A 16,285-nucleotide genomic window follows, 5' to 3' on the forward strand; every position below is an offset into this window, starting at 1 on the left:
CCTGGGTGAGCAACGCTCTCAGCTCCTGCCCATTATTATGACTTTAGTCTTTCGTGGGAAGAGTGGGAAGTTAGCAAGAGGCTGGGTCTCCAGGTGGATGGGACGGAGATTCCCCCCCCGTGATTCCCAGAGGGCCCCGCCTGCACCCAGAAGAGGAAGAGTGCTGGTCCTGCTGGGAGATATTTGTAGAGAATTAGGCAAAATATCACTTCCGCCGAGGACAAAGTAGTGTAGGATTTCGAGAAGGAAGAGGGACAGTCTGGAGCAGAGAATCAAGGGACTATGCTTGGACCTGCCGCTTTACTTCCTATTTGGGCCACAGAACTTATGTCTGCAGAGCCCAGCTGAAGGGCTTCAGCGTCGGTTTTAAAGGAAAACTGACCTCAGACACCAGTCCCTGTCCTGGCCCTCTCAGCGCCTGTACCTTCGCCAGGCTACAGAGCGCCCACCCTGGGCTAGAACAGGAACGGATGGTCTCGGCTCCGGGGCTGGGAGTCTGAGATCGAGGCGAGGGGGAGGGTTACTCCTGAGGCCGGGAGGGGAGGGGGTCCCTCATGCCTCTTCCCAGCTTATGAGGGTGGCCCCATCTTCGCTGCTCCTCACCCGATCCCTGCCTCCATGTCCACACGGTGTCTCCCTGTGGCCAAGCGTCCTCTTTGTGAAAGGACACCAGCCACGTTGGGTTAGAGACCCACTCTATTCTGGCAGCACCTTAATTAAGCTAAGTAATTACACCTGCCCGGCACTGTTCCAGTTAGGTCACATTCTGCGGTCCTGGGGCTGTGACTGCGGCATAGAAATTCTCAGGGGACACAACTCAACGGATAGCAGCACCCTTTCTGCACAGAAACTCGAGTTGAGGCCCATCAAGGCCCAGGCCAGGACAGGGATGAAGTGTGCTGGCCCCGCGCTGTGTGGTGAAGCCCTGGGCGAGTGGGCCTGTCCCAGCTAATGGGCTGCTCTCTAACCAGCCCTATTCCCCTGGGCAAGGTGTGACCTGGCGCTCCACCTCCTTCATGGGACGTGGGGGTGAGGCTACCCCGCTGGCCCAGCTACGGTGACAAAGGGACTATCACTCTGACTGCGGAAGCTCTGTGCAGTCTCATCGCCTGGGCGTCCTCGGTGCCTGCTGGCAGGGACCGCGTCTGATGACTGAAACATGCCTGGCCTTCCCGGGCCGGCTCCACACACCGTGGAGCCTCCGCCAGGCTCCTGGCAGCCTGTCCGCGCCTGTCCGCCTGTCCCACTGCTGGAAGCAGAGGCTGAAACCCACCAGGCCTGCGCTTTGGACGTCCAGGCCTGCCCTCCCCACGTGCGAGCTTTGAGGGTGCAGCCTTTCGGGCTGGGTGCAGGCCAGGTGAGCGGGCTGAGGGGGAGGGGCCAGCTGCATGCACTTGTGGCGGAGGTTCCTCCCTTGCGGCCCCCTCTCTTCTCTCTAGTGCCTCCAGCCTGCAAGACTGGCAGCCCTCTCCCGGGTGGAGGGTGGAGCAGCGGGTAGGAAGTGGTCTTTCAACCCTGCCCTCAGCTCTGCTTGCCAACAGTCTTGCGCTGCTGTCTTCACCCAGGCCGCCAGGCCTCTCCGCTGCCCTGAGCAGGCACACTGCCATCCAGTGCGAAGTCCGTGCATGTGTCCTCTCTAGAGGTGGGTCAGCTTTTAACAGAAAGGCTTCCCGCCAGCACGACACCCTCTGGGCCTGTTTCCTGTCTCCACCTGCGGAGAGGGAGCTCGCCTGCTGCCCAGCTGGCCAGCCCAGGGCTGGAGGGAAAGCAAGCGGGTGGGTGTGTGCTTGGACCGACCCGCCTTCTCCTCCACAGCGTTGTGCGCGGGGCCCGGGCCCAGGCCCGACAGGACTCTCCGTAACCTGATATGTTTTCTTTCTTTGCTGCCGTGTCTGTGCCAGATTTCACCATGCCCGGATCTGTGGTCTGTGTGCACAGCGTTGTTCGGTCGGTTGGAGGGACTGCGCAGGGGAGGGGTGGGGGGGTGAGGTGGGGGTGGGGCTGTGTGTCCATGGGTGTTTTCTCTCCGTCCTCCTTGTGTCCTCCTTGCCTGGTTTGCTCACTGTCCACTGAACATGACCTAAGGAGACTGTCCTCCTCTCGGTCATGAGCGCTTTGGAGACAAGCACCGCCGTGTGTCCCGTGGTGTGTCCCCGCGGAGGCCCTGTCTGCGAGGCGCCGGTGGAGTTAACAGCAAGGCCTCTGGACCCGTGAACTTCTCCTGGAGGGCGCGTGCGGCAATTAGCAGGGCCCCTCGGACACGGGAAACTCTCCCCGCCCTCGAAAACAAGCAGCGAAGGGGAGCCCAGAGTCACCATGGTGCCGAGGCCCCCACAGGCCCCGCTTTCCAAGAGGCTTGGCCTTGGACCTCCCTGACATGTGACAGAGCATGGCCTCCTCTGCTGCAGCTGGGTGCCAGGGGCTGGGGGCGTGCGGTCCAGTGAAAAGCGTGGGTGCCAGAGGTGGGACAAGCGTCACTCACTGCCAGCATGGGTGCAGGGACCTTCCTGGGGAGGAGGCCTGAGGCACTCGCTGGCCGGAGAGGGCAGCCTGGCAGCAGATGCCAGGATCTCCTGAGGTGGTGGCCAGAGGGCACTCCTCACGCACGGGCAGAGCCACCCCCATAAGAGGGTTGATGTCACCCGTGAGGACCAGGGTCCACGGGATCAGGGCTGTGAATGAAGAGCCTCTTTCAGAAATCACCGAAATCCCGGACGAGACAGAACCGCAGGTCTCCTGCCGGGAAAGAGGCCTTGGGTTATCCCGGGCTATACTTAGACTGAAAATGTGCTGGCGCAGAGAAAGCCGGTCCTGTGCCCTTCTCCAAACTGCACCCTGAGCTGGGAATCCCACCCACTCCCTTCCCCCCGCCCGGAGCCCTTCCAGCCGTGGGAAGACCCCACAGGGTAGGGCCCGGTTCCCCTGGTGATAAACTTGTGGGGTCATGGGGCTCGTGCAGTGTGTGCCAGGCCAGGAGCGAGCTCAGAAGTGCGGTGCCTCCCAAAGTGGGAACGCTGTTCCTCCACCGCTCCTTCTGCTTCTCGAGGTGTGAGCGCTGGGGGACCGGATGGCGCAGCAGGGAGTGGGCACAGGATCTGGGCCAGCTCACCTGCACCACTCCGGGAGTCATGTGACCACAGCGGAGACTTCAGCGGGTCCACATCAGCAGCACCCTGTGAACTTCCTTTTCGTCGCCATCAACCCTTGCTAGGAACCTGAGTCTGTTGAGTCACCGTGTTGCTAGGGATCTGCTCGTGATTTCTCAGAAAGAACCGTGGGCCCCCGCCCGCCCGCCCGCCGCCATCCCGCCCAGCCCTACTTCCCACTTCCCTGGCGGCCCGGCCGAAGGAGGTCTGCTGGAGGCAGACGCCTGTTCCCTGTGCCGGGGACCAAGGAGCAAAGGGAGGGCAGCCCTGCCTCGGGGCCATGGCACCTGCTGTGGACAGGCCGACGCGCACTTCCTACCTTCACACTGGCAGCAGGGATTGCTGAGTCCTCACCTCCTCACCCAGTTGGTTCTGCCTGGGTCCATCATGGGTCCACCCCCTCACCCCCAGTCTCCCATCCATTGTCCCCCTTGGCCCACAGCCCAGCCTCCCCACTCTAGACTCCACTTAGCATCAAGGGACCTTTGAAAATGCTCACTGAGCCACGTCTCTCTCCTGCTTGGAACCCAACAGTGGCTTCCTCTTGCTTTTAATACAGAATTCTGCCTCTGCCCTGGCACAGCCAGCCCTCCCCTGTGTCACAGCTGGGGCCCACCCACCTGCACGGTCCTGGTTCACCTCAAGGCCTTTGCCATTCTGTGACCCTGGTTTGAAGCCTGGACTCTGCATTCGGGTCTCCTTCTAGGGGAGCAGCGTGGCACTGCTCTGGCTCACGGGTAACTCTGGCTCACGCCCATTCCCGCAAGCTGTTCTCTCGGGGAGGAAACAGGCACCCTTGGTGCCCCACCGGGAGGCTGGTCCCACCATCCCCAAGACCCCAGCCCACCGGTGCCCTGTCGCCGCTCCTCTGCCCCAGGGATGAGTCAGGCTCCCGAGACTCAGGGCAGCGGCTTCCTTCTTGCACCGGGCCCGGTGGCCGGCCCCCGGGGCTGTGATTGAGGCAGGACGGCCCTCTCGGATTGTGGGGCAGAGACCTGTCTGACAGGGAGCAGACCACTTTGCCTGCTTTAGATGACCTTTCTTGAGCCAACGCACTAACACAATTGTATTTTTCTATTCAATTATAGAGTCATCTCAGAAGAAAAGCCTTCTAATTGGTGAACCTTTGGCTGGGTTTGATATTCGGTGCCGGCCCCAAAACCCGATTGCTTCAAAATCATATGTTCCCAGTATGAGGCCCACAAAGATGACCTTGAACCAATCACACGAAGGCAGCCCCACACGTGTTGCTCAGAAAAGCTGACCCTTTCAAAGGGCTCCCTAGGTGTCCTGGGACAATAGCCACTCCAAGGGGCCTTTGAGATAACATGGATCCTTTGTGTAGGATGGGATGTGGGGCCCCCAGAGGGCCTCCTCTAGTGATTTTTAGAGAGAGTGGAAGGGAGCAAGAGAGCAAAAGAGAGACACATCGATGTGAGAGAGGCACATTGCTTGTCTCCCGCACGGGTACTGACCAGGGCCAAGGATTAAACCTTAAACCCAGGTATGTGTCTCTGACTGTGAATCAAACCCCAGACCCTTTGGTCCGCAGGCTGGTGCTCTAACCACTGAGCAACCGGCCAGGGCTATCTTGATTTCTCTTACAGCCCCAGTGTCATACCATGCTTGTCATCAATTTAATGGTTAACATTTTTAATTAAAATTCACTGTCATCAAACAGGTCATAGATTTTGAGCAATATACTGCTTGTTCTAAAAATCCCCATGTAATCAAGTTGCCACTCACAATTACTGTCCACCGGGCCGCTTATTAAAAAATAGAGGCCCGGTGCACAAAATCCATGCATGGGTAGGGTCCCTAGGCCTGGCCGGTGATCAGGGCTGATCTGCGGGAGGCGACTGGCGGGGTGATCAGGGGGCTTTTGCTGGCGCCCACCTTGGCTGGCCTGGGGCCTGCGGGCTGGGGGCAGCTCCTGCATTGAGCATCAGCCCCCTGGTGGTCAGTGCACGTCGTAGTGACTGGTCATTGTGGATTTGCATTTTAGGCTTTTATTATATAGGATTGTTTTCGCCCTAACCGGTTTGGCTCAGTGGATAGAGCGTTGGCCTGCGGACTGAAGGGTCCCAGGTTTGATTCCGGTCAAGGGCATGTACGTTGGTTGTGGGCACATCCCCAGTGGGGAGTGTGCAGGAGGCAGCTGATTGATGTTTCTCTCTCATCAATGTTTCTAACTCTCTATCCCTCTTCCTTCCTCTCTGTAAAAAAATCAATAAAATATATATTTTTTTAAAAATTGTTTTCAATGAACAAACATGGGTGTATTTTCATAGCGTGGGGTCCACAGAATGAGAACCTTCCCAATCACAGCCCAGCCCCTGGGGGTGGGGCGACGTTGTCAGATGAGGACTTGGGCTGCTCCTGAGGCCATGTGACGGCTATCCTTATGTCCTGTGGTGTGTTTTATAGTTGGATGCCTCTTCGTAAAGATAAATTGTTAGGTAAATGCTTATAGGTGAATGCATGTTCACAGTGTGAGGCGGGGCTCTAGAAGGGAGATGGGGACCAGGGTGCTGAGCTGTGGGCTTATTGCCTGGGACAGAGGCCTCTGCACTGGGAGACAAGTACCCTGATAGTCAGACCCCCCAAGTCTCTACCTGGAGAGACAGCCAAGCCAATGCAATCCCCTCCTCCCACCTCCAGCTCCGCCAAAGGCCCCACAGTGAGTTCTCTTGCTTTGTTTTATTTTGTTTGTTTTTAATACCTGAGCCACCATGTTAAAATCTAGCAATTCCTGGCTCTCTTTACAAAACCCAAAAGATCTGGGCCCACAGTGTCTGCACCCCACCCCCAGCATCAATAGCCAAAGCTGCTGATTAACTGTGCCCCGCCCCCACTCCTTCCCTTTCTGCGGGACAGTGGGTGCCTGAGCCGTGGCCTTGCCCCGCGGGATATTCAGACACGAGGAAAAGCCTTGTTCCTTTAGAGAAAGAAGCTCGTTCCTTGCTGTCGGTGTGGCCCTGGACAGAGCCCCCGGGAGCCTCAGTCTTCTCTTCTCTGGACTGGAAGGACAGCGTGGCCTCGCCGGGCGGTAAGTGCTCTGTGAGAGAGGCTCACCAAAGGGCACAGTGCCCACAGAAACAGGCCCACGGCCGTCGCTGCCTCCGCCTGCACGTCCTCAGGGGACACTGCATCCTTAGGCATCTTCGAAAACCACAGAGCAGACGACTGGGCCCCGGGTGCTAGCAGCCTGCGTACTGTGTTCCTCCTGAGCGGCTTGTCGGGGAGTGAAGACAGAATTACTCAGAAACAAGTGATTCCCCAGCTGCCGTCCCCTCTCTGATAACAAAGGACTTGGCCCAGAGTGCAGGCCAGGCGGGAGTTCTGTGCTGCAGAGAGGCTGCTGGGACACCTTGAGTTTGTTTGTAACTAATCTCAAGTAATGCAGATCTTTTTAACTCGCGGCAAACCCGGGTCCCTCAGCAACATCTGTGGTAAGACGCGAGGAGCATCTGTGGACGCCGAGGAGAGGGTGGTTTTTCCCCACCAAGTCCAGAGTTACCCTCCAAGTTGTAATCTTATCATATTTAACTGGTTCCACATAAACAGATCTGTGTATATTTTCAGTAGTTTCAGCTGAAACCTGTTAAGAACAGATGTGCACATGGTTGCCCAGCACTGATCCGTTTAAGTTTATTTTTCCATGAACAGCCTTTTCACTCTGCCCTTCTTAGCAGGGGCAAGAAGAAAAAAGTGGGGCTGTCAGTGAAGTGGATATTACACGCTTCAGAGTTCTCTGTAGCCGGCGCTCGGCGCTGGTTTTCCAATAGCTACTTGGCCCGTGAGGCTGTGAACACAGAGGGTGCGTTTGATCGCAGTGTTTGCTCCGAGACGTGTGGCCGGGAGGACGGGCTGTAGCTCCATCTCGCCGCCACCTTTCCCTGCCCTGGCCAAAGCCCAGCAAGTAAGTTACCCACATCTTTGACCTGTTCGTGTTTTGTTTTGTTTTTTCAGTTGGAAAAAAAAGAGGGGGGTGGGTTGTTAAAAGGAACTCCTACAACTCAACAACAACAAAAACCTGATTTGAAAATGGGCAAAGTACTTAAATAGACATTTCTCCAAATATGATATATATACAAATGACCAGCAGGCATATGAAGATGGTCGGCATCACAAAGAAGGAGGGAAATGCAAAAGAAAACCACAATGAGATGCTCCTCCCGCCCATGCGGATGGCTACTATAATAACAAAACAGAGAACGAACGTCCGTCGGTGAGGATGTGGAGAAATTGGGAACTTTGTGCACTGTTAATGGGAATGTAAAACGGTGCAGCTGCTGTGGAAAACAGTCTGGTAGTTCCTCAAAAAGTTAAAAATAGAACTACCATATGATCCAGCAATTCCTCTCTGGGTATTAGCCAACAGAATAAAAAGCAAGATCGCGAAGAGATACTTGTTCATAGCAGCCTTATTCACAACAGCCAAAAGGTGGAAGCAACCCAATGTCCACCCACAACTGAGTGGATACATAAAATGTGGTCGGCACATACAATGGAATGTTATCCAGCCTTAAAAAGGAAGGCAGTCCGGCCAGCGTGGCTCAGTGGTTGAGCATTGACCTGTGAACCAGGAGGTCACGGTTTGATTCCCAATCAGGGCATATGCCCAGCTTGTGAGCTTGATCCCCAAGTGTGGGGTGTTCAGGAGGCAGCCGATCAATGGCTCTCTCTCATCATTGATGTTTCTGACTCTCTCTCCCTCTTCCTTCCTCTCTGAAATCAATATATATAAAGGAAGGCAATTCTGGTCCATGGGACAACCCGGATGAATCTTGAGGACATTATGCTAAATAAAACAGGCACAAAAAGACAACTGTGTAGTTCACTTACACGAGGGGCCTAGAGTAGTCACACTCATCGAGACAGAAGGTAGCACAGTGGGTGCCAGGGGCTGGGGGCAGGTGAGACGGGGAGTTAATGTTTAATGGGACAGTTTCCGTTTTGCAAGATGAAGAGTTCTGGGGATCTGTTACACAGCCATGTTCACCTGCTCAGCTCCCCTGAGCTGCACCCTGGGAGTGATGAAGATGGTGAAAATGAAAGTGGGAGGAGTTCTCCCACGGATTTCATGGCGAGGACTCAGTGAGAGAAAGCACACTTGGCCAGACGCTTGTGGAGATGCTAATGAGGGGGGTAAGATGGGGTGCTTCCCAGGTTTGAATTTCTGTTCTCGAGCATGCTCCTCTCTCCACATCCCACTTCCCACCTGACAGAGTTCATCTGGCCGCCTAGGTCTCTGTCACAGCCTACAGCCTCTTTGGGAGTGTCCCCTCTGGACATCTTGGCCTCTGGAGTCCAGAGCTGTCGCACTGGCCTACGTTTCCCTGTGGATGGCCCCAGCTTCCACCTCAGTGGCCTCTGAGCCACCTCCCTCCAGTCTGCAGGTTTCCATCCCACTGACCATGCCTTGGCACTGGGAGCCGGGCAGGGGAGGGGGGCGTATTATGACAGATGAGCCTCAGGGTTCAATGTCAGCTGGGAGAATCTACACACCTGACCATGAGGGCCTAGGCGAACCACTTTGCCCCAGGGTGTCACCAGTAAAAGGAGGGTGAAGGCAGACTTAGGCAGATCTGCTGGGGACTCTGTTCCTGAATGACGTCCAGCCTGGTGACCTCTGCAGGATCCAGCAGCGGCAGCTTTACATGCCTGTGCAGCTCAGCACGGAACAGGACACTGGGGCTGAGGGTTACCACAGGCACCTTTGTGTTTTCACGGGGAGCTGGCCCCTGGCTTCACTCTGGGCCCCCAGCCCTGGGAGGCACCTGCGAGGCAGAGCCTGAGGAATGGTCTTTGCAAGGCGGGCATCCAGCAGGAGAGCTCCCTGGCAAAGTGCACCACTTTGTCTTACAGAGGAGGGAAGAACACAATCAAAGCATTCATTAACACTTCAAAGAGGTTAAAAGAGCACATTTGGTTCCCAATTACTGCCCTCCTGGTCCGCAGCGTCTGGGGGCGAATCCCATTACCCTAATCCAGGGGGCGAGCCCAGGCTTCCCCAGCTGCTGAGAACTGCACCGCGGGAGGCTCCCGCTCTGGGGGCCAGTTTCCCATCCCGGACCCTGCTGACCCTGCTAGTGATTCATTCACCCTTATTTAGAAAACCACCATCTTCCCCAAGCTTTTCATGTCCCCTCCCTGATTCTTTCACCTGATTATTGTCTTGCCCGCCTGCCCGCCCCCCCCCCTTTTTTTTTTAGAAGTTAACACTCAAAGGCCTTGATTTCTAGAACTGAGTCTGGACTTTACAGAAGCAAAAACCAGCAGGCCCAGACTTGGCTCCTTTATTTCTTACTTCACTTGTGGCCACTGGTTTGGGGCAACACCTCTGAGCCCAGGCCAGAAACCTCCCAATCTGGGTGGGGGTGGAGGTTGCTGGAATCTTGTCGTAATCCTGGGATCTGAGAGCACTCAGCAAGTGAGCCCATGCCTCCACCCAGGGGAGTTTAGCCCAGCACTGCCTCCCAAATGAGGAGGCCAGGTGTGGGTCAGACCCTCCCCTCCCCCCGCTCTGTCCCCACCTTCAGATTGCACCAGAGCCCTTCATTCACTCGGGTCGCTGCCCCCAATGCCCCATTTTCACTCTGCGTTCATGTCCACCCGCCTCTCTGATTTCCAGATAGTATCTTTATCAATACCGTGGGGTTTTCCTAAAATGACTGACAGTTCCATGACCTTCCTTTTCAGCCACCAACAAAAGGGGACTTCAGAGATGTGTGTGTCTATGTGTGTGTTGCCTGTGTGTGTGAGCACACTTGCGTGCCTGCAAGCACACACTCCTAATGACAAACAGGATACATTACAGAGACTGGCAACGTAATGATTACAAAAAGCTCTATGAGGCATAACCCATTAGTGAGCTGCATTTTGTTCAAAACCGAGAAACCGGGGCTGAATAGCACGCCTTTGTGCGGGACGCACTCAGCTGTGGCTCTGACTAATAATACAGCCGGGATCGGTGCACATTTTCCCCTTTGTGCCTATTTTCATAAGCTAATAACTCAAGCATGAAATTGTTTCAGGCTGAAAGTGGCGCTAAGAGCACAGCACACTGTGTGTGGAACAACTTTTTGTTGTTGTTGTTACTTAATTTAGTTCGGCTGTTTTTAAGTCAGAGGAGTGGAAACGTTGATGTGAGCTTTCTCTAGCAATGTGGTTTGGTTAAAGCCCAAGAAAGTTTGGGATTTTGTTACACAAAGCAAGTTTCTAATGATTATAGATAGGGGTTTCTCTTTGTACAGGTGTATGTTTCTGTTTGGTACAGGTGGGGACTGCTGGGGGGAAGGATGAAATGGAATCAGAACTGTATACTATAAAGGACATCAGCTTGACTCACCTGCCTTCAACTAGAAAACTCCTATCCCACCAGCAAGTCCTCAGGCTGGCTGAGCAGCAGCTGCCTGGACAGCTGGGGATGGGGGCGGGGTAGACAGCTGGGGGTAAGGGTGGGGGTGGGGTGGAGCAACCACCATGAATGACAGTAATGCCCCTGGCTCCTAGAGCGCTGGGGTTTGCTGAAAATTTTCCTGTCCACATAATCAGAGAAAGCCCAACTGGAGGAGACCAGATTTCATAGGGTCTTAACATTTTTTCTTTCTTTTTTTTAAATCCTCACCAAAGGATATTTTTCCATTGATTTTTAGAGAGAGCGAAAGACAGAGAGAAATATCAATGTGTGAGAAACACATTGATTGGTTGCCACCTGCACATGCCCTGACCAGGACCCGAGCCAGGGAGGAACCTGCAACCGAGGTACATGCCCTTGACCGGAATCAAACCGGGACCCTTGGGTCTGCAGGCCAACACTCTATCCACGGAGCCGGCTCGGGCTTAAATTTTTTTCTTTCTTCTTCTTTTCTTTCATTGGGACAAGAGACTTTGAAGACAACAGAAGAATACAGAAAATAATATAACAAAATCCTCATGCCCATGTTCCAGAATTAGCAAGTGTCAATATTTCATAATGAGGACTCCGTTTTTAACGTAAAATAACTGAAGCATTACTAGTAACGTGCACCTTTTTCTTTATTTCATAGATGGGCAAAGTGAGGCGCAGGAGGGGAAGGACTTGGCTGTCGTCCGCCGTCGGCAGCATCCTTACTGAACTGGATCCTCACAAGGAGACTCAGGAAGGTAAGACCAGCACCCTGGTCCCACTTTACAGATGAAGAGGTTAGGCCCCAAGGGGGGTGTATGAGGGCCAGCAAACACTTAGGGAGATATTCATAGTGACCTATTTCGTGGGGTGCAGTTTAATTAACAAGTCAATCATGGATCACTGCCAAAGGAAAACAAAATATCCTGCTACCCAGTGAGACCATGTGATGATTTTTATTTTTACTAGTGGATTGCTCCCCTTATAAATCTTGGGTAAATCCCTGTTCCCCCATCCCAAATGGCATCTGAACCTGTTGAGAGTTTTTTAAAAGTGAAATTAGACCAAGTTCAGCGAGCAGCCCTCGTGAGCATCTCTGAACTTCTCAGCACACAGCTTGGCGGTGCATCTGTGCAGCCGCCTTGGGTTGGGGTTGCGTCATGTCCCGCAGAGCCACTTGCGCTCGGGGATGTAGGAGCGCTCTGGCCACCGCCCGAATCTCAGCGGTCAGATTCACGCCCGCCCCGGCTTCCAGGCTAAGGGCACCAACTGTGGGTTCAAAATAACAATAATAATCCCGCGATGATTGGTTTTAGCGCTAGAGAATTTTCACTGGTCATTTCAGAGGGTCTGAAACTCCTCAGGATTATTTTAGGAGAAGTAACAAGCAGCAGAGAAGAGGTGGCAGCCTGAGTTCCCCCAAGTGCCGGCTGGGGCGCAGGGATGGTTACCACGAGGTGCACCCAAGAGGGAACCACGCGCGCCCCCCCCCCCCCCCCCCGCGCCAGGCAGGGACCGGACTGCGTGCCTGTCCTGGTGCGGGAGTTTCACATCCAGATGAGTGGGAACTGCTCCCCTGGGTTGGCCCCGTTAGATACTTTGGGGAAACACTTCCTCCTTGAGGGGGTCTTCTCCTCTGAGGCCCAACGGGGAGAACTTCCAAAGACAGAAAAACCGCAGGGCTCCCGGCACAAGGGCCTGGCTTTATCAGCTGAGCGCAGGTCCTTCCTGCCAGGCCCTCCTCTGCCGGGAACAGAAACACAAGCAGAAAAGCGCTCTGCAGCAGACACCTGGGCAGTGTTCAGTCCTCAAAACCCTGTCCAAATGAGCTGAGTTCATTCCGTCTTTCTCTTTTGTTTAGCTGGGCACGAACATTGTCCCCTTTCAAGACCCCTCAAACCAGCAACAAGTAAACCTAAAAGGGCTGGCCGTCTTGAACACACCATGAAGGCTAACTCCATAGTCCGAGGCCTCAAAGAAAACACTGGAAAGATGGTTCTAAGCTAGACCGCCTCCAGATTGCTGGAGGTGGCCTGTGTGACACTGGAAAGCTAGTGGGAGATGGCCCTGTAAAGAGGAAATTGGGCAGGGAAGAAATTAACACAGCGATTCCTTGAACGGGGTTTGGAAAGATTTGGTTAAGGACAGCCCCATTGTTTCTGAACACCCATTAGCAGTGTGTGTGAGGGTTCTAGTCGCTCCACATCACGCTTGCTTACTGTGGTCAGTCTTTCTGTTGCACTCATGCTAATAGGTGCATAATGATATCTCTGTGATTTAATTTACATCTCCCTAATGGCTAATAATGATGAGCATCTTTGCATACACTTGTTTGTCATTCAGATATCTTCTTTGATGATATGTCAGTTTAAATGTTTTGCCCATTTTGAAATTATTTTTTAAATTTATTTTTCAGTTATAGTTGATATACAATATCATATTAGTTTCAGGTATATAGCATAGTGATTAGACATTTATATACCTTACAGCGTGATCCCCCAGTAAATCTGACACCCTATTATAATACTAGTGGCCCGGTGCACAAAATTTGTGCATGGGGGGTGAGGGGGTGTTCCTCAGCCCGGCCTGCACCCTATTCAATCTGGGACCCCTCGAAGGATGTCCTACTGCTGGTTTACAGGGATCAGGCCTAAACCAGCAGTCCGTCATCCCTCTCAAAATCCGAGACTGCTGGCTCCTAATCGTTCGCCTGCTTGCCTGCCTGCCTGATTGCCCCTAACCACTCTGCCTGCTGGCCTGCTTGCCCCCAAATGCCCCCCCCCCGCCAGCCTGATCACCCTCAACTGCCCCCCCTGCTGGTCTGCTTACCCCCAACAGCCCCGCCCCCCACCAGCCTGATCACCACAACTGCCATCCCATCCTGGCCTGATCACCCACAACTGCCCTCACCTCTTGGCCTCTAACCACCTCTACCTCAGCCCTGCCACTATGGCTTTGTCCAGAAGAACATCCAGAAGGTCTCCTAGTCTAATTAGCATATTACCCTTTTATTAGTATAGATAGAGGCCTGGTGCATGGGTGGGGGCTGGCTGGTTTGCCCTGAAGGGTGTCCTGGATCAGGGAGGGTGTCCTGCTGGGGTGCCTGGCCAGCCTGGGTGAGGGGCTGATGGCTGTTTGCAGGCTGGCCACGCGCCCCCGCCCCCCCCCCCCCCCCCCCCGGCAACCCAAGCTCCCAGCCCCTCCTTTTTTTCTTTTCTTTTTTTTCAGCACCTCCTTGAGCAGAGGCCAAGGCTGGCTAGAAGCAGGTATCTGGAATTTATTTTATCTTCTATAATTGAAACTTTGTAGCCTTGAGCGGAGGCCAGGGCTGGCCAGGGCGGGTGGGAAGCTTGGCTTCCTCCATCACCGGGGGCAACCCAAGCCTCCTGCTCATCCAGCCCCGTGGCTGCTGCCATCTTGGTTGAGTTAAGTTGCATACTCGCTCTTATTGGCTGGTGGGCATAGCAGAGGTGCGGTCAATTTGCATGTTTCTCTTTTATTAGGTAGGATTATCAACTATATTCCTTATGCTGTATTTTATATTCCTGCAACTGTTTTTATAACTGGCAATCCCTTTTTTATTCTGTCCAATTTTAAATTGGGTTGTTTGATTTCTGATTGAGATTGGGGAGTTCTTCATATATTATGGACACAAACCCCTTATTGTTTATATGACTTACAAATATTTCTCCCAGTTTATAACTTATCTTTCCATTTTCTAACAAGTGCTTTATTTTTTTTGTTTGTTTGTTTGTTTTGAAGGAGGCCAGTATATCAGTGTGTGTGTTTTTTTATGGAGTATGCTTTTGGTGTTATATTTGAGAGCTCTCTGCCTAGCCCAAGGTCACAGATATTTTCTTCTAGAAGCTATAGATATTTTACTCTATGCTGATCCTTTTTTAAGTTAATTTTTGTATATGATATAAGGTGTGGATTGAAGTTCACTCTTTTGCCTATGGACATCCTAAGCATTCCCTTAACATTTGTTGAAAAGAGTCATTTCTTCGTTGCCTTGTTTAGCACCTTTGCCAGAAACCAGTTGTCCGTACATGAGTGGGTCTGTTTTGGACTCTCGATTCTGAAGATCCAGTGACATTTGTGCGTATCTTTATGCCACTGTCCTGATGATTGTAATGTTATAAGAGTTTCTTTTGCAATGTTGTTTTGATCACTCTAAGTCCTTCACAATTCCATAGGAGTTTTAGGATCAGTTTGCCAATTTCTACAAAAACTCTTCTGAGATGTTGCTCAGAATTGCATGGATTCTATAGATCAAGTGGTAAAGATTTACACCTCAACAATATGGAGCCTTCTGACCCCTGGACACAGTGTCTGCCGATTAGGTCTGATCAAATAATTGAACCCATACCTCCTCCCCTGGGAACTGACCTTAGACCACTTCACAACCCACATTCCCTATTAGACCACATTCCACTTACTAAGACCTCATTCCACTTGCTTAGACCTTAACCTTCCCCTCCGGACCGTCCCAGGAATGTACCCGCCCAGAGAATTCTCCACCAAGAAAAAGCCCGCCTAGAGTCCTTTAAAACCTCTGGCTCCCTGTCCCTGGGTACTGGTGCCATTTGGGGGCTGAGCTCATCTGAGTTTCCAGATGATCGAATACATTTATGATTCTTTACCACTTTCAGCCTCGTGCGTACCTCATTTGGGGACCCTAACATTTGGTCTCGAAAACCCAGGAGAGTTCCATGGGGAAGGGGAGTGATCGCTGGCCTCCCTTCCTTACGGCCAAGGAGGACACCGGATCCAGGACCTCTCCTTCCCATTGCTGGCCCTCCACTCAACACTGGCTCATTTCAATTGGATCACCCCTCTGGATTCCTGATTTGCCATTTTCCGTCTCAGACAAAAGACATGGCGCTAGGCCAGAAATCCTCTCCAATCCAGCCTCGGCCCCAGGACCAGGTCCACAGTCTTCCTCGTTGCTTTGCAGGGACGTCTGCCATGTGGATCAGACTGTCTTCCTCCTCCGGAGCCTGACTAGACGATGGCTTCCTGGGCCTCCCTTTGTTGCTTCTTAATCCTCTTCCTAATTTACACCATGGGGGATTCTTTTTCTGTCCCCCCAAAAACACTCCTCTAGCATGTCTCCTCCAGAATCTTAACACACTCGGCCTTCCCAGCTGCAGTGCCTTATCTTCTATTACTGCCTGGCCACAATGTAAATTATTCACATTTGCCTGAGAATGGAACTTTTGATTTTAACATTCCCCAGGACTTAAGATAATTCCTGTCACCACAATGGGAAGTGGTCAGAGTTCCCTTATGTCCAGGCCTTCTTTACACTGTGTAATCGTCCTTCTCTCTGTCAAACTTGCTATCAAATCCTACTCTCCACTCAAAGCCCCCTCTGCCAACCCCAGACCTTTACCCCTGAGGCTTCTGATCCTCCCTTCCCCAACACATCAGGTCCTTCAGACCCTCCCTTCGACCCTTCCGATCACTTGATTCTCCATTCCCCTCCATGTCTCCCAAACCCACCTCCTTATGTCCCTCCTCTGACTGCCCCCCTGTCTTCTGACCCCACCTCTTCGTCCATCTCCTCAACCTCCTTACCAAGCCCCCTCTTACTCGTTCCCGAACAGCCCAGCCTCCAGCCCCTGTCCTTTCCCTCTGAGAGGTGGCCGGGGTCAAGGGTACACATCCCATTTTCCATGTCCGTCCTCACGCAGATTGAGGGGTGTCTTGGGTCTTTTTCCACCAATCCAATTGCCTTTACTAA

This window comes from Eptesicus fuscus, chromosome 16 (assembly GCF_027574615.1).
Source record: "Eptesicus fuscus isolate TK198812 chromosome 16, DD_ASM_mEF_20220401, whole genome shotgun sequence".
NCBI classification, from domain to species: Eukaryota; Metazoa; Chordata; class Mammalia; order Chiroptera; family Vespertilionidae; genus Eptesicus; species Eptesicus fuscus.